Consider the following 23,146-nt stretch of genomic DNA (forward strand, 5'->3'; position numbering starts at 1 on the left):
GATCCCAAGACGGACTCCAGATCTACCCTCCAGATGAAGAACAGGTGGTGGCGGTGCCTCCGTATCGAAAACACGACGAAAACTTCTCTTTTTATTTTTTCTGGGACGAAAGGCAACTTATAGAGCTGGAGTTGGGGGCGGCAGGTGCCTGTGGGCCCCACAAGCCTGCCCACCGCCACCAGGTGGGGTGGTGGCGGAGCAGGGGCTTGTGGCCCACTGGCCCACCCCCTGAGGTGGATCCTGGCGGAGGTATTTTTGATATTTTCCAAAACTGCTCCCTGTAAATTTTCAGGACGTTTGGAGAACTTTGATTTGTGCACAAAAATAACACCAAGGCAATTCTGCTGAAAACAGCGTCAGTCCAGGTTAGTTTCATTCAAATCATGCAAATTATAGGCCAAAACAAGGGCAAAAGAGTTTGGAAAAGTAGATACGTTGGAGACGTATCACATATCACGTGAATGAAACAAAGACAAAAACATACCGATACTTGTTGAAGTGAGATGGGATGCCTTCCGAGGCACCCCGAGCTTAGTCGCTTGAGTCTCCTTGGATATTTTCTTGGAGGTCATTGGTAATCCACAAGGTTGAAATCTTGTCTCGCGTCCATCTCCTCATATTGAGACCTCCTCGAACTTCGAACACTTCATCCACACAAAACTTAACAGAAAACTCATGAGATCCGTTAGTATAATAATGCAAATTACTAACTTAAGTACTGTTGCAAACCCATTTATATTTTGTCTTTGCATTATAGAAACTATAATATAACGTATCTATGGCTTATACCACCGATAAAATCGATAGTTTCATCAAAACAAGCAAAACAATGCATCAAAAAGAGAATCTGTCAAAGACTGGACAGTCTGTAGTAATCTGAACATCGATCGTACTTGTGGAACTTAATTTTTTTGAAAATTAGGATGAAATAAAAAATTTGCATAGCATTCCTCTATAAAAATTTCATAAACTTTCGATGTTCGAGTAAAAAATGTAAGTTCACACACTACACCCAAAGTTTTTGTTTTTGCAGCGCACATAGCAACAAGCAATCTAATAATCCTAAAGGCAAATCTTGGCACATTATTATTTTTATACAATAGTATTTATACAATTGTTGAAGAGTTACTCTCATTAGAAGGTGGGCATGGGTAACTAATCCGCTCTTCCTCCTTTTGTTCTTCACTCCCCTCATCATCTTTGTCATCCAATGAGCTCACAGTTTCATCAACTTATTCTTCCATAGACACCTGCAAAATATTAGTCTCTTCTTGGATAGCGGAGACTTTCTCAAGAAATGCATCAATATAGTAATTGTATTCATAATTCTCATAGCAATATATAAGTATATTAAAATTTCAGGTGTGTAAACACCATCATCATAATTTCGAACTTTTCAAACAAATATTCAATTTCATAAGCACCCTTAAAGTAAACAATTTCTTCTATTCGTTCGACATCATATTAATCATATATATAATTAGCACAAGAAGCTAAGGTTTCATTATCATTAAATTCACATGAAAAGGGAAGGTGTCAAGCCTTCATCCTAGAGCAACAAGTACAATCATATCTCTGGCATAAATTCCAAGCATACCAATGCAACATATGAATTTGATCCCATAACAATTTCCATTTTTGCGTCAATCGATAATCCATAAAGTATTCATGTTGATCCAACGTTACTCCCATTATCAAGTTGAATGGGGTTTTCTCAGGATTATGGAAGTAGTGTTTAATATTTTCCACATAACAAGCATCAAGGGTTTTAGGATGTTCCCCATCTCCATGAGTAGCAAGTACACCTAATTTTTTACTATTTCGTGTTCCATATCCATAATTAGAGATTGAGAACAACTAAGAACACAAAAATAAAAACTACTTAGTGGTACAGCAAACAAGCACACACGAGAATATTCACCCCACGCAATTGTTCCCCGACAATGGCGCCAGAAAAAAAAGTATTGATAACCCACAAGCGTAGGGGATCGTTTGTAGCCTTTTTTGATAAGTAAGAGTGTCGAACCCAACGAGGAGCTAATGGTAGAATTAATATCCTCTCAAGTTCTATCGACCAACGATACAACTCTACATGTGCAACTGCTTAACAAGTATGAAACTATTTTACAGAAAAATAAAGAGCAAGTAAATACAAGTTAGGGGCTGTTTAGTAGAAAGCTTTTTGTGTAATGCAAGAGAAATATTCTCCATAGCCAATTGAATATAACATGATATATACTTATCATGTGTAATGAGGGACAGGCAAACGCTAACACACTTTCTGTACTTGGATCATATGCACTTATGATTGAACCTCTAGCAAGCATCCTCAACTACTACAAATCATTAAGGTAAACCCAACCATATAATTAAACATCAATTCCTCTTTACTCCCATACGTGCACAACTCCCTTACTCAGGTGTAAGTTCCTATCACTATCGCCACCCACTATAAGCGAATCATGAACATAGTGCAAACCCTCCAGCGTGTATCCTTCATGTGTGCGCCTCATGAAAGGCACCTTAGGACAACACCATCAACACACAACTCATATCAATAACATCATATCACAATTAACCCGTAGGACAAAACGGATCTACTCAAACATCATAGGATAGCCACATATCATTGGGAAATAGTATGTAGTGTTGAGCACCATGTTTAAGTAGAGAGTTACAATGGGAAAATAGGTGTTACACCGCTGCATAGAGGAGGGGGGAATTGGTGTTACGGCCGCAAGATTGCTGATGTAGATCGCCGTCACGCTCCTTGTCCCGGCGGCACTCCGGCGCCACCGGGAGAGAGGGGGAGAGATCCCCCTCCTTCTTCTTCTTCCTTGGCCTCCACCTAGATCTTATGAGAGTCCCCCTCTGGTCCATGGCCTCCATGGCGATGGAAGGGCAGGAGCCCCTCCGAGATTGGATGTCCCTCTATGTTCTCTTGTGTATCACGTTCCTATTTTCTGGCCATTCACCATTTCTTATTTTTTCCGAGATCCGTAACACCGATTGGGCTGAAAGTTTGAGGGGATTTTAATCCATAAATTAGCATTCTTGCACCCAAAGAAGAGCACCAACCGACTTATGAGGTGGCCATGAGACACCACTCCGCGCTAGATGGTATGCGCTACGCACTGGTACCTAGTGGAGGCCGCGGGCCTCCATTTGCGTTGATTTCACCTCCCAAAAATCAAATGTAATCCAAAATAATTCTCCATAAAATTTGATTGCGTTTGGAATTTGTTTGGTAAGGATATTCTGCGAAATAAAAACCATGCAACAAACAGGAAGTCGTACTTGGCACTAGATCAATATGTTAGTCCAATAAATCATATAAAATGCTGCCAAAAATATGTGAAAGTTGTATAATATTGGCTTTTAACAATCAAAAATTATAGATACGACAGAGATGTATCAAGGGGTGAAAGAGGTAGATATTCCTGCGGTAGCCCAAAATTTTCGTTCGGTCCAGCGAAAAACCGGGGCGGAAAGTATCATCGGACACTGTCCCTTATTCACAACTATGTGTGATATCTAAACATCGCAAATGAAACATGTGCTTTACCCCGTGTGTGATAAGTTTGAACATGCAAGTTATTCAGAACATTTTGTGATATCTAGATGTCACAAACGAAGCCTGTGTTATACTCCGTGTGTGATGATCTTGAAGGTGCAAATTGTTGAGAATAGTTTGCAATATCTACACATCACAAATGAAGTCTGAGCTATACCCCGTGTGTGATAAACTTGAAAGTGAAATTTTTTGTATCCAATCTTCCGACATAAATATTTGATAGGAAAAAGGGGAAATGTGGCTTTTGATTGGTACCGGTGGTGATGGAGCTAGATATTTCCACGGTAGCCCAAAAGTTTTGTTCGGTGCAACAAAAAACTAGCGCGGGAAGTATCACTGAACACAGTCCATTATTCAGAAATGTGTGCAATATCGAAACATCGCAAATGAAACATGTACTTTACCCAATGTGTCATGAGCTTGAATGTGCAATATTTTCTCCAAGCTTCCGACGTAAGATTGGACACTATATTGCACACGGTTAGTGCCAACAAATTGTGTGTGATGAACTTGAATTTCATTTTCAATTGGAAGACTCTGTGGGGATATGGCGACAATTTTCGTTATGAATTTCCCTATAATGGTCATCCATGTCATCGCATAATTTAACATCAATTGTTAATTTGAGTACTACACAAGGATCCTACACCACAACCCACACTTACTTAATCGAGCAATTAAACATATCTGGTTAACCTTACCATTACTGTATCAATAGAACATCGCTCTAAACAAAGACTAGTTTTCCGCCTCATGCTCGAGGATCTCCGACGCATCCTCCATGAAGGCCACTCGCTCAATGACTTACAGGGGAAGGTGCTCCATGGCATCCATCGCCACATACTCTGCAAGCATATCGTAGTCCGTGTCTGCCATCTCATTGGAAAAGGCCGCCACGAGCCGGGTGTGGACGTCCGCGGCCCGAGCGTTGATGACCTCCATCTCTTCTAGGGAGGCTAGCGACGAATGTACGGTTGCCCGAGCACTCTTGGAGATTGCCAACTCTTTGAACGAGGTTACCTACCGGTGTCGGAGAAGGCCGCAACTATTTTTGCAGTTACCAACACGAGCTGGGCCTGGCTGGCCTCGGGATAGGCATGGCTAGCCGCCATCAGGTCTACGGTGTCCATTGATGAACAGACAGCTGTTGTGCCATTTTGGCCATTTGCTATCCTGGTCGCGGATGTTGTTGCCGTCATCTCAGCTGTAGTAGCTTCCCTTTTGGCAGCTCCAACCGCCCTGTCGAAGATTGCGTCCGTCCTCACGGATGTTGTGAGTGCGCTCATGGCTGATGTGGTCGTGCTCTGGTCGGAGTGGGTCGCCGAAGATTCCTTCACGACCTGGATCCACGTCCCCATCTTTCACCGGCGATGTTTGAACACTACAATGGTCTTGGGGATCAAGTGTGATTGTGTGGTTGACTTGCCGACGGTGGACTATAGGCGATGAACCTTCTTGTGTAAGCCATATATATACGAGGATGGGCCCAAGATATTTTATACCACATCACACACGTTTCACGATCAAGAACATTTTGTGATGTACTTGATTTTCATATTTTTTTGAAATGAAAAATGCGGTTACATTGGCAATTGAAGGTGTTTGGATTGCAATAACATTTATCCAGAGTGAACGTGCAACTATAGGAGTGTTTGATAAATATGGAATTATTCAGGGTTGTTTAAATCTTTTTTAACATTTAAAGAGTGTTTTTAGACATTTCACGTGCATATTCAAATATGAATTGTAGTTAAGCACATGCTAGATAGAGTCACCTCGATGGGTTGATAATCATATATGTGTCACTAGATACATGTTTTGGTCACATGCAGGAAATGGAAATAAATTTCAAACCTCTTGGTATTTTAGCTTGGCCATAGACATTGAGAATCCGTGTGTTTCAAATTCTAGTAAATCCAAATATCATCATAAATTCATGAAACTTCGTGTGGTGGCATGTCATGGCTCATGTGTGTTGTGGTAAAAAAAATCCCAATTTGGGACAAGTTTTGGTACAAACCTGTTATAAACCGAAGATTCTCACAAGAAGCTATATGGTTCCAATAGGGAACGTTCACCTTTTATGTGTGAAACAACATCCTCCTTCTCTTTTCGCCTCGAATTTATTTCTAGATTCACCATAGAGCAACATGACTATCGTGCTAAACTATGTAATTTTCAAGGGTTCATTTGGCCTTTTTATTACACTAATTGAGTTTTCTAGGCATTTACTGTGCATAATTCAAATTTTACACAAGGTCGAGCGCATGAAAATAGGTTGAAAAATCATATATGTTTCCCTGGATGCATGTCTGGCCCCATGCAAGAAATGGGAATGAATTTCAAACATCACGACGTCTTGGAACGACTGGAATTATTAGGAAACTTGGTTTTTAAATTCCTGCAAATCCAAACCTCATCAAAAATTCAATAAACTTGGGCATGGTGTCATGACCTTGCCCTATTGTGTGTTGTGGTAATTTTTTTGCCTAATTTAGGATAAGTTTTGGCACAAGCCTCTTAGAAACCAGAGATTCCCACAAGAAAGCCATGTAGTTCCGATAGGGAATGTTCACCTTTTATGTGTGAAACAACATCCGATGTCTCTTCTTGCCTTGAATTTATTTCTAGAGTCACCATAGAGCAACATTACTGTCGTGCTAAACAATGGAATTTTCGAGGGTACGTTTGGCCTATTTAATACATCGATTGAGTTTTCTAGCCATTTAATGTGCATAATTCAAATTTGACTATAATCACAAGGTCCAGTGCACAAAAACTGGTTGAAATTCATATATGAGTCCATGGATGCATTTTTAGGTCCCATGCAAAAAATGTGGATGAATTTCAAACATGTCACTGTCTTGGTTCGATTGCAAACATTAAGAAACTTGGTTTTCCAATTCATGTAAATCCAAAACTCGCCAGAAATTTATGAAACTTGGCCTGGTGTCATGACAAGGGCACACATATACCCTGGTAAAAAACGTCCAACTTGGACATGTTCTCTCACAAAGCCTCTTACAAACCAGAGCTTCTCACAAGAAGCTTTGTGATTTCAATACTGAACATTATACATGTCACATATGCGGGTGAAATGATGCTGATGCCTCTTCTCTCCTCGAATTTTCATAGAAACAACATAGACAAATAGGTGCGCAGTGCCAAATTATGAATAAATTAAGGGATCATCTCGCCTTTTAATGCATTAATTGAGTTCCCTATGCATTTAATGTGCATAATTTAAGTTGATCTATAATCACAAGGTCTAGTGCACCAAAATGGATACAAAAATCATATATGTGCCCGTGGATGCATGTGTTAGGTTCCATGCAACAAATTGTAATTAATTTCAAACATCTCATCGTCTTGGCTCGATCGTAAACATTGAGAAACTTGGTTTTTAAATTCCCATAAATCCAAAACTCATTAGAAATTCATGAAACTTTGCATGATGTCATGCCAAGGCACATAAATGTCGTGGTAAAAAAATACCAACCTCGACATGTTTTGGCACAAGCCTCTTATAAACCGGAGCTTCTCACAATAAGAAATGTGGTTCCGATAGGGAACATGCATGTCACTGATACGTCTCCAACATATCTACTTTTCCAAACACTTCAGCTCTCATTTCAAACTCTAATTTGCATGATTTGAATGGAACTAACTCGGACTTACGATATTTTCAGCAGAACTACCTTGGTGTTATTTTTTTGCAGAAATAAATGTTCTCCAAATTGGACAAAACTTTTTGTGAATTACTTCTTGAATAAATAAGGTCTTTTGGAGCGAAGAACCACCAGAGGGGGGCTGCCAGTGGGCCACAAGGCAACAGGGTGAGGCTACCCCCCTTGATGCACCCTGATACCTTGTGGGGCCTACAGGCTCTCCCAACCTTAGTTCCGTCCTACAAAATCTTCTTCTCGTAGAAAAAATAGGATATAATATGTCATCATGTTTTACGAGACGGAGCCACCGCCACCTCCCGTTCTACCCCAGGAGGGCTGATCTAGAGTCCGTTTGGGCCTCCGAAGAGGGGGATCCATCATTGTCATCATCATCAACCCTTGTACATCAACAACTTCATGATGCTCACCATCGGGTGTGAGTATTCCTTGGTAGGCTTACTGGATGGTGATGAGGTTTGGATGAGATTTATCATGTAATCAAGTTAGGTTTGATAGGGGTTGGTCCCTAGTTTCCACTATGTGGTGAGATTGATGTTGCTATGACTTTGCTATGCTTAATGCTTGTCACTAGGGCCCGAGTGCCATGATTTCAGATCTGAAACTATTATGTTGTAATGAATATAATAGTGATTTGGATCCTATCTTGCAAGTTGTAGTTACCTATTACGTGTCTTGGTTTGCATACCATAATGTGACAATAATTGGGATTCTTTCTGATGATTGCCGGAGTTTGAGGAGTTCATGTATTCACTATGTGTTAATTCTTTGTTCCTGTTCTCTAAGTTTATAATAGGACCCCTTTGCCATGGGAGGGTAGGACAAAAGATGTCATGCAAGTTATTATCGCAAGCACGTATTACTATATACAGAATACATACCTACATTATATGGATGAATTGGAGCTAATAGTGTGTCGCTCTGGTGTGTAACTATTACATGATTGATGTCATCCATATCTTTCCATCGGTGATCATGTGCCTATGCTTTACAAATACCGAATCTTGCTAAGTTACTACTGCTGCTGTTACTCTCACACGTGCTACTCAATTGCTAGTGTTACCGTTGTTACTAAAATTGTTGCTACCACTGTCAGTACTACCACTATTATTTGCCGTTCTACTAAATCTTCTACTGCAGAGAGATAGCCGAGGTGCGGTTGAATTGACAACTCAACTGTCAAGGCTTCTAAATATTCTTTGGCTCCCATTGTGTGGAATCAAGAAACTAGGGTGAAATACTACCCGTGAAGACTGTCGGGATCCCCTATACTTGTGGGTTATTAAGACCTTTTTCTGGTGCTGTTGCTGGGCAGCATAGATATAATTATTGTTTTAACTTGAGTATATCCAATTGCTACTATGAAGAATCTAAAACATACTCGAACTAAGATCATCCCCTCTCACACGAGAGGAGGTAAGGAACTGCCATCTAGCGTTGCTTTTGATTCACCTACTATTTTGAATCAGCTTGTTACACCACCACCTATTGCTCGTCCTGAGATGTCGCATGAATTTGATGATGCTACTTCTGAAATTAATGATGATACTATTTCTATATTTGATGAAAATAAAACGGTGCCAGTGAATGAATTACTTGATGCTCATCTTGGTAAAGCTAGAGAACTTGAAAATATTGAAACCGATGAAGATTTTGAATCACCTGCTACACCTTGCTCTCCTAATAGATATGAATTGCCTTATGTACCTGAAGGTTATGTTATGGATGGGGAAGTAGCTAGGGACATCCTTGCTTGTGAGGATAGAAAAGATTTGAAAAACTACTGTGCAAACTAAAAGAAAAATGTATGATGTAGAAAATCAAACATGATCCGAGATTTGCAAATTCTCCTATATTTGTCACTGATAAGGGCTTTGAATTATCTATAGACCCTGAAATGATTCCTATAGTTGAGTCCGATCCTTTCCATGGTTATGAATGAAACTGTTGTTGATCATCTCATGCCGATGAATGATATTGTTGCGTTGTTTACTAATGATGAAAAGATACGCTACTATTATATCCTTAAGCTTTTTTACTTTCTCACTGAAAGGCAAGGCCAATGAATGTTTCCTTTCTCTGGTTCCTGGTTGTATGCGTAGTCCCGAGGATATGCTTTACTACTTCTCTGAAAATTATTTTCCTGCTCATAAGAAACAAGCTGCTTTACAGGAAATATTCAACTTGTTGCAAATTAAAGAAGAGAATCTCCCTTAAGCTTGGGGGAGGCTTCTCCAGATACTAAGAGATTTTCTCGATCATCCTCTTAAGAAAAATGAAATTCTTGATATATTTTATAATGGGCTAACAGATCCTTCTAAGGACTTCCTAGATAGTTGTGCTGGTTGTGTTGTCAGAGAGGAACTATTGGACAAGCTGAAGAATTATTGACTAACATACTGCAAAATGCCTATGATTGGACTCTCCATGAACCACCTCCGGAACCTACTCAAAAGAAGAGAGGTATTCTATTCCTCAACCCTGAAGATATGCAAGAAGCAAAAAGATCTATGGAAGAGAAAGATATTCAAATTGAATATGTTAAAAATTACCACATATTGAAAAAATTCATGGACTTGATATCCCGACACACGTAGTAGAGGTAAATTCTCTTCGCTCCTTTAATGAAAGTCATATACCTTACACTAAGGCTCCGAATCAATGCGTGGATGAAGTCGATAATTATATTGTTAAGCAAAAGCACTTCAATAATTATGTCAAAGATAAATTAAGACGTAATTCCATGATGATAGACCACTTAAGTGACTTGATGTTTAGAATTGCTAATGATGTGAAAGGTCTAGGTAAACATGCTTACATGGTTTATACCCAACTAGACCATGTTGCTAAGTCACAAAATGATTTGCTTTCTCAAATAATAATAATATGAATGATCATGATGTTAGAGTAATTACTATAGGAGGTAGAATGACTCAAGAACCTCTTTATCCTCGGGGTAACCCTAAAATAATAGAACAAGATTATCATAAAATGAATGATGATACACTGAGTCCTTCTAAGAAGAAAAAAATGATAGATCTTTGCATGCTCGTAGTGAAACTGATATTGAGAAACCTGCTAAGAATCATAATGATGTTTCTATTTCTGATGGTGAGACACAATCTTGTAGTGAACATGAAATTACTGATAATGATAATGGTGATAATGACGTTCATGTAGAAGATCCACCAGATAGTAATAAGGAACCTAATAATGATGTGGAAACAGAATCTACTGAAGATCTTGATAACCCACCTCCTAAGAATAAATGTTATGATAAAAGAAACTTTGTTGCTAGAAAGCATGGAAAAAAAAGAGAGCCATGGGTTCATAAATGATGCCCTTCCCTCGTAAGCCTTCTAAATGTAAGGACAATGAAGAATTTGAGCACTTTGCTGAAATGATTAGACCTGTCTTTTGCGTACTCGCTTGACTTATATATTGAAAATGCCTCCGTATGCCAAGTATGTGAAGAATATTATTACCAACAAAAAAAACCTGAAAATGAAATTGCTACTACGGTTGCTAATTTTTCTTTTGATGGTGGAGTGTCTAATAAGCTGGGAGATCCTGGCATACCACTATACCTTTCTCTATTAAAGAAGTTATGTTAAAACTGCTCTACGTGATTTAGGAGCCGGTGTTACTATGATGCCCTTCTCTCTATATAAAAGATTAGATTTGAATAAGCTTACACCCACTGAGATATTGTAAGAGCACAATTTCTCCTAGGTAATTTTGGTGGTTGATGACGATACCCATTGCATACTAATCGTGTGTGATATGCTTTCACAGAATTATCAGGTGGTACGAGACGGTTATTTTTCCCTCAGTAAGTAAAACTGAAGACGGTGCTTACCTATTGATTTAGCGTGGGTGGCCTCGAGTCATAGACAATCCCATACTATCAACAAGGGATCCACGTTTAGAATAGTTGGGTGGAACACTCTCTCATTATTCCCCATTCCTTTTCCACAACAAAGGAGCTGCCCTGATTTATGTTTCCACGAAGTTTCACAAGCGGTAGTACCGTCCTGGTGAGCGGTAGTACCGCTCCAACGGTAGTACTTCCCCGATGAGTGGTACTGTCGCCCACCAGCATCGACCCTCTTCTGCTTGTTTTTCTTCTCTGGTGTTGGGGGGCCTTTTTATTTTGTCGAGCGGAAGTACCGCCTAGGGGGAGCGGTAGTACGCTCCAGCGGTACTGCCGTCCCTACTACATCGCCCACTTCCGCTTATTTTTCTCTCTCTCGCCTCTTTCCTCCCCTCGTACTGGCTGAGTGAAAGTACCTCCCAGGGGGAGCGGTAGTACCGCCGCAGCGATAGTACCGCCCTGGTGCACGGTACTACCGCTTAGTTTGGCCAGTAAGGGGCTGGTAATGACCAGATTCCCCCCACTATAAATAAGGGTCTTCTTCCCCGAAGAGACTTTCACTTTTTCCTCTACAACTCCATTGTTGCTCCCAAGCTCAAACTTCCCGGATCTCCCTCCCTAGCCATGAACTCTTGTTGATTCTCTAGGGTTTGGAGTAGAAGGCTCTTCCACACACTTCCACCAAGAGAAAAGTCGTTCCCCCCAGTAAGCGCTTGCGGATCTTGTTACTCTTGGGTGTTTGAGCACCCTAGACGGAGGAGGTCACCTCGAAGCCATATTCCATTGCGGTGAAGCTTCATGGTCTTGTGGGGATCCTCCAATTAAGTTGGGGAGATTTCCCTAACCTTGTTTGTAAAGGTTCGATCGCCGCCTTGAAGAGCACCACTTAGTGGAATCACGACATGTCGCATTGTGTGATGGCGCGAGGAGAATACGGTGGCCTTAGTGGCATCTTGGGGAGCATTGTTCGTCCACACCACTCCAACGGAGACGTACTTTCCTTCCAAGGGAAGGAACTTCAGAAACACATCCTCGTCTTCATCGGTTCCACTTGTGGTTATTTCTTACCTTTACTTGTATTTACTACTTGCTTATTGTTGTTGTTGTTAGCATCATATAGGTTACTCACTTTGTTGCATATCTAGACAACCTATTTGTTGCTAAATCTAATTTGTTTAAAGGAAATGCTAAAATTTGTTAGTTGCCTATTGACCCCCCTCTAGTCAACCATATCGATCCTTTCAATTGGTATCAGAGCCTCGTCTCCTTATTAAGGTTTTCACCATCCAAAGAGTATAGTTGATGACAAGGTCCGGGTTGGGGAGGTGTCCGAGGGAGATACTACAAACTCGATCACCCGAGAGAAATTAAACGAGGCCGTGACCATATTTAAATCCTTAGTGGCTATGAAAGTCAAGAACATGCTTAAGGATTTCCTTAATATTTACAAACTACCTACCGACCTATTGTTGGTGGCTAATCGCACAACTTCGTATTTGAGGGGCAATTCCGAAAAGGAAAATGCTAGTAGTGAAAAGGATAAAACGCCTCAAGGAACGAGCAGGGAAATGCCTTTGCCTCAGCTCCTCCTCCCATGATCTATGTATGACCGGTCTACCCACCGCATATTATTAATCTAGGTCCTCCACCAAAGCTTGTTAAGAATGATTTTGCTAACTAGATTTTTCGTATCAAGTCTCATTTGAACCACATCTCAACATAACCTTGGAGAATCATTGATCAGGGGTACTACCCGCATGATCTAACAGACCTCATGCCAAGAGAAGTGGCCAAAAATCAGCTCGATCACTCTGCCTTGTTCATTCTTCAAGCAGTTGTTCCTGTTGAAGACCTTCCTCACTTGTGTCCCTGCACTCGTGCCAAAGATTGTTGGGAGCACATCATCTTCATGTACCAGGGAAGCTCTAGCATTCAACGGTCCAACTATGAAGTGGTTCTTGATGAGGCCGACGAATTTTCTATGATCAAGTATGAGGACTCTCGTGAGCTATATCGAAGAGTTACAACACTTGTTGTTGCTCTTTAGGATCATGGAAGCAAATATGTGGATGACACTAGGATTAAGCGTAAGTTTCTCAAGGCCATCATGCCTTTCAACAAGTCCATGTCCTCCGTCATCCGTCAAAGGCCGGACTTTGATTCCTTGTCCTTAAGTGATGTGTTGGATGAGTTTATTATCATGAACATTTTGAATAAGACCGCTGACAATGCGCTAGCCCGAGTTAAAGACTCCCAACCTTGCTTTGAAGGCCAAGGACGCTTTGGAGGAAGATGAGGAAGACGAACAAAAAACTTGTCCTGAAAACACCGAGGATGCTTACCACGAGCACATGGCTCTTGCATCAAGGCAGTTTTGGGGTAACAAGAAAAACTCAACGCCCAACTTCTCCAAGAACAACTTAAGTGGATCCAAGGGAAAGCAACACATGAGAACTTGCTACAATTGTGACATTGTGAGTCATTTTGTGGCAGATTATCCCTATGAGCAGAGGGAAGACAATGGTGGCAAGCTCATTCGCAAAGACAAGACCAAGTATTTTCCAAACAAGAACAACTTCCCCAAGAAGGTGCCCCAGAAGGTGTTGGTGGCTCAAGAAGAGTATCTCTCCGATGATGATGATGATGATGATGAGACAAGTGGTGAAGGAATGGGAATGGCCATGGTGGCCATTGCATCCTCTTCTCCAAGCAAGGTGTCTCTCTTCAAGGCGCCCAACGAGAACATGATTGCCAAGTGCCTGATGGCTAAGACATCCAACAAGGTAACCCCTAACGCTCAAACTACCAACATAAAAGCTACCATTTCCTCTAACATGGATAGAGGAGATGAAAAGGAAGAGGTAGAGGAGGAGGAGAACTCCTTTAGTGAATTCATGAGAAAACTCAAGGGTAAATCCAAGAAGCATTTTGTTGCTCTCTTGGAACAACTTGGAGAGGCTAATGACCTCATTAAATCTCATGAAGAGACTATCTCCGCATTACAAGGTCATAGTCGTTATTATGCCGACGAGATTACAGATCTTTATATTTCTCTTGAAAAGACCAAGGACTTCATTTGACTCTTGAGGAGTCACATAATGATGACCTTGCTAAGTTAAAGAAATATCTTGATCATGCTCTTGCTCTTACTCGTGTGCTTCAATCTGAAAAGAGTGCACTCGGGCTTGATCATGTTAGACTCAAGAAAGAGCTTGCAACACTTGACAATGCTCACAAGGCCTTGAAGAGTGCTCATGTCTCTTTAAAAGAGTCTCATGCTCAGCTCCAAGTAAAACTCACTAAGGAAATAGCCACTTGCTCTCCATTTGTTTTAATTGATAATGTCCATGCTACTAACCCCTGTTGTGAGCATGCTCATCTTGTGGAGGAGAACTCCAAACTAAAATAGCAACTTGGGAAATGTAACGACTAAGATGCAGTCCTTTTAGATTTAGGGAACGAGGCCCCAAAATGGAAAGAAGCGCATCTAAGCGTTTCGCAAGCACGGTAACATATCACATACATAATAATAGAATGACAAATAGGGGATCATCTGCCATCTCATATATAATACAAGAGTTTATATCACACATTTATTCAGACAAGGTAGTTCCGCTAAGGACTACATAACATGAGAAAATGCTATGCTACCCTGCATGCTTCCCCCCGATCACGACCACGCCTCAGTCTTCTGGATAGTTCACGTACAAGCGGTCGTTCTCCTCATCGTACTGCCATGCCAGCTGCGTGTCATCGGGATCACCTGTGTCGGGTGTACCTGTACCTGTTGGGGTTTTGGACTAATCTGTGAGCCACAGGGACTCAGCAATCTATGACCTTGGTGCCAGAACTAGTCAAGTTATTAGGTAAGGAAGGTTCAGTGTTTAGGTTTGCAACATCCTAAGTTTTATAGTGGCTAACTTACGTAGAACAAGTTATTGAGGTGGTCTATTCTAGCGGGCGAAGACTAGGTGATCACTAAGTGATCCTGAACACCTAGTTACGTCAACCATAACCCCACCGTGTTCCCGATCGAAGAGAGGTCTTCGAAGGGGACAGTCACGGTTACGCACGTAGTTGGGAATTTTATTAGATTAGGTTCAAGTTATCTATAACTGGATGTTAACAAATATTCCAAGTTGCCACATAACCGCGGGCACGACTTTCTGAAAGATTAAACCCTGCAGGGGTGCTCCAACTAGTCCATCACAAACGGTCACGGGCCGCAATGTAATCCTCTATCACAAATCTCATGATCTCGTCAGATTCCTTAGAGGAAAACCTCAACTCTGGGGAGAACCAAAGCTTCACCGGGATTCCTATACGCAAGATATATCGCTAAGGTAAGACAAGACTAGCAGGACCTCCCGTCGTGTCAACAACCCCGATAAGAGTCGCGTATCTCAGTCTCAAGACACGACGGATGAGTCACACTACGGGTATACCAAACCTCAGGTTGTCCTGTGGTGGCCCCATAGTCTGCTCAATTTGGACCAACACTCATGAGGAGCACTGGCCCGGGTTGTTGATTAATTCCTCGGGGTAGCTATTCCCTATGCAGATTATTATTAAGTGATTAGCAAATTAACACCAATGTTGGGTCCTGCCGAACAAGTCTTAGCACTACACGATTTATCAAGGGGGTCCCCATAACAACCCCGAACGTGCTAGGAGCGAGCAGTTATGGAATCAAACACCGGTAGCCGGAAACTATGGCGGAAATAACGGAAGAAAACACCCGGCAAAAGGCTAGGCCTTCCGTTATTTACCAAGTATACAGGTGCATTAATTAAATAACAGATTTAACATAATGATATCAAACTCATGTTATCAGATTAGACAAAGCACCTGCAACTAGCATTGCTAACATTAGAAGCTGAGCAAAGCCTACTTAGCCATTCAATATTTGCTAGGAGAGGATAAGTGTTTGGGTTTCATGGCAATATCAGGAGGCAATTATTTCAGTGGTAGGCAACGAGCATATGACGAAGGAAACGTGAATCTAGCATAACAAGTCTAGAGATGGAATCAATGTCATATCATCTTGCCTGTGATGTCCTCAGCTTGGAACTGCTCTTGTTCGTCCTGCACGTACTCTCCCGGATCCACATACTCGCTCTCCAATCCCGGTGCTACCCAACATAAGAATAGCATCCAATGAACAACAGCACAACAAGACGTAACAAGCACATGATGCATGAGATGAAAATGAACATGCATCTCTATTCTAGCTACTTGCACATGCATGAGAAGAAAATACAACTTGTGGACAGAACTGCACTCTAAGATATCTTTAGATGCAAGAAGATGTCATGAATAGATGCATCACGCAAAAATGATGCAAAAACATATAAAGAACGTAACGAACGGAGCTACGGATCAACCGGAAACAACGAACCAAGAAATGGAGTCCTACGTATCAAATCCATCACAACACACTCCAATGGCATAATTCTGGTATTCCCAGGTTGCCATATCACAAAACAAACAAGTATGGACGGGGTGGTGCAATGAATATCACCACACCATCAACTATGCACTCACAAGCATCAAAACATCAAAACTATACATTCTGCCCTGAACAACATCATCGCAGTTTGAGAGCTACATGCAAAGCATCTACATCCACCCAAATGTGCCAAATAGGATATGTCGCAGAAGCTATTCAAAAGATCTACAAGCATGAGCAAAAATATAATACGACGGAGTTACACACAGAAAGATCTACAACTGCTAACTTGACCAAAAATATGAGTTTTCAGGGACTTAGTGAAAATCTCAGATTCTCCCTAGCTGTTTCTACTCTGAAGCTTTTTGACAGAACCCAAAGCAATATCTACAGGAAGCCAAATGGAATGAAAATTGACAGAGAGCAAGACAAACACAAAAGCTACAACTTCTCAGTTGATTGCAGGGGCTGATTCCCAACACATAAACTTCTAGAAGCACAACTACAAGGGAAGAAAATAACAGCAGTTTCTCAGACTTGGTGAAAATCACAAATTTTCACTAAACTGGAATTTTCAGCCACATGCCTACTTTGACTAGGCAGAACATGCACATATGAAGTCCTAAGCATGAAACAAAACCAACATGATATAGAGGGGTTCACCCTCTACTGCCACAACAAGGAATCAACCTCTTGGGCTCATCACATCACATGGAACCAAGCTCTAAACATTGAACAAAACAGAAATATGACATTCCCAAAATTTGTTCCAAAGTGGAATCTGAACCCACCATTGGATTCCTGGGATGATTCTACCCCAAAAACATATATAATACATAGGCACTTGCATATAACAAAAGGGCACAAAGCTAAGAAGAAAATAAACATGGAATCACATAGAGGTGAATAGTGCTTCATCACATGTGCTCACTTGATCATCACCTACACATGCAATTGCACACTCTCACATATCCAATGGTGCACATGAGGGGTAGACCTCATGTTCATGTGCCTTAGCACACCACCACACACACACATACATCAAGCACAACATAAAACAAGCACCTACACATGCTAGTTGGAATCACACACACTACTTACACTCTCGGCATGCACTCCTACACCTACACATATAAACTTGCACATATGTGCTTAACAAGGCACACCATGCCTTGGGAATGTGTGTGACACACACACACAAGCACACACAAGATCACAAGATCATGGGCACTTGCACCACACAAGCACTCTCCACATATCCAACTACACATACTTGGATGATGCTCCACACACATGCACAACATGGAAGCTTGCACATGCACATATGCATCACCACCCTAGTTCCAAAACTCACATACTAACACACACTCACATATATGGTAGCTTGCTCACCCATGCACACATGCACACAAAGCCTACACATGCATCACTACTATACTAACAAAATAACTAGGCAACCTGCTGTTTGTGAGCTAAAAATAAATACCACATGAGGTGGCCAAGCATACCACAACACTATGCAAGCAAACAAATGCAAAACAGTAAAAGAAAAGGCAACAACAAATAAAAGGAATGGGGTGGGATTCGAACCCAAGACCCCCTGGTAACCAACACACAAGCAAACCACTCTGCTACTGTCCATTTGCTCGACAGAACAAGGATGACAAGCAGGGTAAAGTGATACTGAAGCTACTGGTTCTACTATGCAGAAATAACTTAGCAAAAAGGGGGTGGCGCCCCGGGGTTTCGAACCCACGACCACCTGATGCAACAACATGCCACCTACCACTACGCTGTGCTACGAAACTTGACAGAGTAGGGGAGTAAACTCTATTGAGCAACCCCCTCTTGTATTTCCTCTGCCCGACGGTGGACGGAATAGGGGAAGTACCTCGCCGGTGTTACACACTAAATTAGCCTACAGCTAGTTGATGGAAGGGAATAGGGGTTCCCAGGGTTCCATTTTACTAACTATCACGCCACGAGACGGCCTACAGCTACGGCTCCTCATTGCGCAGCGGCGCCAGCGACAGAAAGGGGAACGACGACAAAGCTACGCCCTATACGCTGGATCTATCGACATGAAGGGGAAAGGAAGGCTTGGGATCACCCACAGGACGAGGGCGTCGTGCCTATCGGAGAGGACGTAGAGGAAGGAGTGGAAGAAGCCGCATCGGGGAAGAACGTCGGGGAGGAAGCCGCCGTCGTCGAAGAAGGGGAAGCAGAGCAGATTCGCTTCTCCTAGCTGCGTGAATGGGTTCCTTGGAGGTCCTGCGTGCACGCCGAGGGGTTGGAGAGGACGCAGGGGTACGACAGCGACGGCGAGGACCTCCTCAGCTTGCGGCCATGGCGGAGGAGCTCGTTCCCTTACCTGAAGCCGACGACAGAGAGGGAGGAGGAGATGGGGAAAGAGGTGGCGGCGCAAGAGAGGAATCCTAGCCTTGCAGGGATGCCAAGGGGGGTTTATATGGAGGAGGAGGAGGCGAGGGATGCGCACCTCGATGTCCGTGAGATGGCGTTGCTGCTGGCACGCTGTCTCTCTCTCTGACGAAGTGACAGAGGAGGAGGAAGGGGGACGCCGTCTACAGGAAGGGCTGCGCGCGAGGAGGTGGTTTGGGCCAGGCGGGGGGAGAAAGCGCACTAGGTGGCGCCAGATAGGAAAAAGAAAACCCTCTGGGGTTTTTCTAATTTAAAAAAAACAGAGAAAATAAATAAAACATAGGCAAAATTGTTGAGGCTAAAAATAAAACAAAAATTCCCATGGTCATAAGGAATTATGACATATTTAAATAAAATAGAAAAGGAATATTTGGAGCAAATAAATATTTACAAAACATAATTTATTTGATCTGTTTTGTGAATATTTGCACCTTTAAAACATAGTTTCAAAACAACAAATTCATGGGCATTTTTGAAAGAGGGAAGGAGCAATTGAATCTTGAGCTTGAGAAAAATAGAGAAAGGGAATGTTTTGAACCCTATTGCAAACCACATAGTGCTTCCTACTTTCAAAGAACACCCACATCATTTCACATATCATCGTCACATCATCACATGTCATCACAGCACATACACATGATCACAAGGCAACAAACACAAATATGCATGGATGAATGGATGCATGAATGCAAAGGAAAACAAGACAAGGTGACACATGAAATGACATATGCATTGAACTCTCATGGCAATGACAAGATGGACCCACATACAGAAGGTTCCAAATAAGGCAAGTTACACTCTTGGGGCATTACAGGAAAGGCCTTGTGACATGCATCCAAGGTGAAAATAAGCTTAATGACCTTTTGAGCAGTCAAAAGGAAGTGGTTGCAAATGAAGGAGTTCGGTTTGCACCCAAGTCCAAGAAGAACAAGAAGAAGAAGACCAAGCAACCTCCCCAGCTTATGGAAACCTCTGTTAAATCTCGGGAGGGTACTCATGAGAAGAAAAAGGACCAAGCTAAGGCTCGTAATTCCATGAAGGGCAATACCCCTCTACCCAACATAGCCGACGACTTTAACCCCCCTTATGTTATGTGTCGTGCGAGTGATGGGAATGTTTTTTCTAAGTTTGTTGGTTCTTATGATGAGTACATTGAAAGGTCTATTTGGGTTCCTAAGACCCTTGTTACTAACATAAGGGGACCCATTAAAGAATGGGTACCTAAATCCAAGCATTGATCTTATGCATGAGTTTGCTTCTAGTGGGGTGTCATGGTTACTTGATAGTAGAGCAACAAATCATATAATCAGAAGAAAGGACTTGGTGGTGGACTTTCATCCCGATCCATCCATTGTCACCCAAGTCTCCTTTATAGATGATGTGATTTTAAAGGTATTGGGTCTTGGCAAGGTGGTAATTTCTCCGGAACTTACCATTGAAAAGGTTATGCTTGTTGAGATCCTCGCATACAATTTACTTTTCGTTCATTAACTTGCACTTATGGGCTTTAGTACCTTCTTTGGCATTGACTCTGTGGCCCTTTTGTGGAGTAAGACTCTTTAAGTAGCCTTTGTTGGGCATGTTGAGAACGGTCTCTATGTGGTAAACTTTTCATAGCGACCCACAAAATCACGACTTCCCTAAGGGCTAAAGTTGATGTGGGATGGATTTGGCATCGCCGGCCAGCCCATGTCAATATGAGATCTTTGCAAAGTCTCCTCAAAGGGGATCACGTTCTCGGACTAACAAATGTGTGTTTCGCCAGAGATCGTGCTTGCAGTGCATGTACTGAAGGAAAGATTCATGAGACAGCTCAGCGCCCCATGACTATCATCTACACAAAAAGGACCTTGGAGCTCCTCCACATGGATCTCTTTCATCCTCCATCCTATCATAGTCTTGGGGGAAGAAAGCACTGCTTGGTGATAGTGGATGATTAGTCAAGATATACCTGGGTATATTTTTTCAAGAGAAAGAGTGAGAGTCAACAAACTGTCATGGACTTTGTTAATGAAGCTCAATGTCAACATAATGCAAAAATATTGATGATCAGACGTGATAATGGCACCGAGTTCAAGAACTACACCCTAAATGAATTTCTGAGTGATGAAAGAATCAAGCATCAATGCTCTGCACCTTACACTCCTCAACAAAATGGTGTGTGGGAAAGGAAGAACCATACGTTGATGGATGCGACAAGAACCTTGATGGGAGAGTTTAAATCTCCGTATAACTTTTGGGCCAGAGCCATCAACACTGCATGTCATGCATCCAATGAGATCTACCTTCGCAAAGGATTGAACAAGACTCCATATGAAATTCGTACCAGCAACAAGCCCAACCTCAAGTACTTTCGGGTATTTGGCTATAAGTGTCTCATTCTTAAGAAAGGTGCTTGATTGTCTAAATTTGAATCTAGAGCTCAAGAAGGCATATTTTTTGGTTATGATACAAACACTCGCGCTTACCATGTCGTCAACAATTCCTCATGACTCATTGAGGAGATGTGTAACGTGGAGCTTGATGAGAATAATGGCTCCCAAGTAGAGCAAAGTGGTCTCTGTGATGTAGGTGATGAAATTCCTCCCCAAGCCATAAGAAGAATGGGCGTGGGATACTTCCTGCCCGTTGAGGAACCCCTTGTGGCTGAAGGAGAAGGACAATGTTCCACTCATGTGGAACCATCACTAACGCAAGACCCACACACTTCTGAAGAACTCTCTGAAGGCCCTCATCCCCGTGATCCTGATCAAGGAGAAGATCAACCTCAAGATGTTCCTCCACCAAATGATGTCCTTGATCCAGCTCACCCCTCTAAGGATGCTCAAGATCAAGACCAAGTTCAAGATCAAGAGCAAGCAAAAGAATAAAATCAAGCTCAAGATCAAGGGCAAACTCAAAAAGGCGGTAAAGGTCTCAAATAGGCTCTTGAGCTTGCCCCTGACGAGATTCAAGAAAGACGTGCTGCCAAGAATGCCAAAACGCTCAAAAATCATTCTCATGTAGTAGAGAATGTCTAGGACATCTTACAAAGAGGGGTAACCACACGTCGTCAATTATCAAACTTTGTTGCCCATCATGCATTTGTTTCTTGCATGGAACCACTAAAGGTACAAGAGGCTCTCGAAGACATGGATTGGGTTGAAGCCATGCCTCAAGAACTCAACAACTTCGAGTGCAACAAAGTTTAGCGACTCTTGCCAAGACCAAAGTGTTGTAATTATGCCCTAGAGGCAATAATAAATATAGTTATTATTATAATTCCTGTATCAAGATAATCGTTTATTATCCATGCTATTATTGTATTGAATAAAGACTTATATACATGTGTGGATACATAGACAAAACACTGTCCCTAGCAAGCCTCTAGTTGGCTAGCCAGTTGATCAAAGATAGTCAAGGTCTTCTGATTATAAACAAGGTGTTGTTGCTTGATAATTGGATCACGTCATTAGGAGAATCATGTGATGGACTAGACCCAAACTAATAGACATAGCATGTTGATCGTGTCATTTTGTTGCTACTATTTTCTGCGTGTCAAGTATTTGTTCCTATGACCATGAGATCATATAACTCACTGACACCGGAGGAATGCTATGTGTGTATCAAACGTCGCAACGTAACTGGGTGACTATAAAGATGCTCTACAGGTATCTCCAAAGGTTTTCATTGAGTTAGTATGGATCGAGACTAGGATTTGTCACTCCGTGTGACGGAGTGGTATCTCGGGGCCCACTCGGTAATACAACATCACACACAAGCCTTGCAAGCAATGTGACTTAGTGTAAGTTGCGGGATCTTGTATTACGGAACGAGTAAAGAGACTTGCCGGTAAACGAGATTGACATAGGTATGCGGATACTGACGATCGAATCTCGGGCAAGTAACATACCGAAGGACAAAGGGAATGACATACAGGATTATATGAATCCGTGGCACTGAGGTTCAAACGATAAGATCTTCGTAGAATATGTAGGATCCAATATGGGCATCCAGGTCCCGCTATTGGATATTGACCAAGGAATCTCTCGTGTTATGTCTGCATAGTTCTCGAACCCGCAGGGTATGCACACTTAAGGTTCGACGTTGTTTTATGCGTATTTGAGTTATATGGTTGGTTACCG

The sequence above is a fragment of the Hordeum vulgare genome, chromosome 2H (genome assembly GCF_904849725.1).
Source record: "Hordeum vulgare subsp. vulgare chromosome 2H, MorexV3_pseudomolecules_assembly, whole genome shotgun sequence".
NCBI lineage: Eukaryota > Viridiplantae > Streptophyta > Magnoliopsida > Poales > Poaceae > Hordeum > Hordeum vulgare.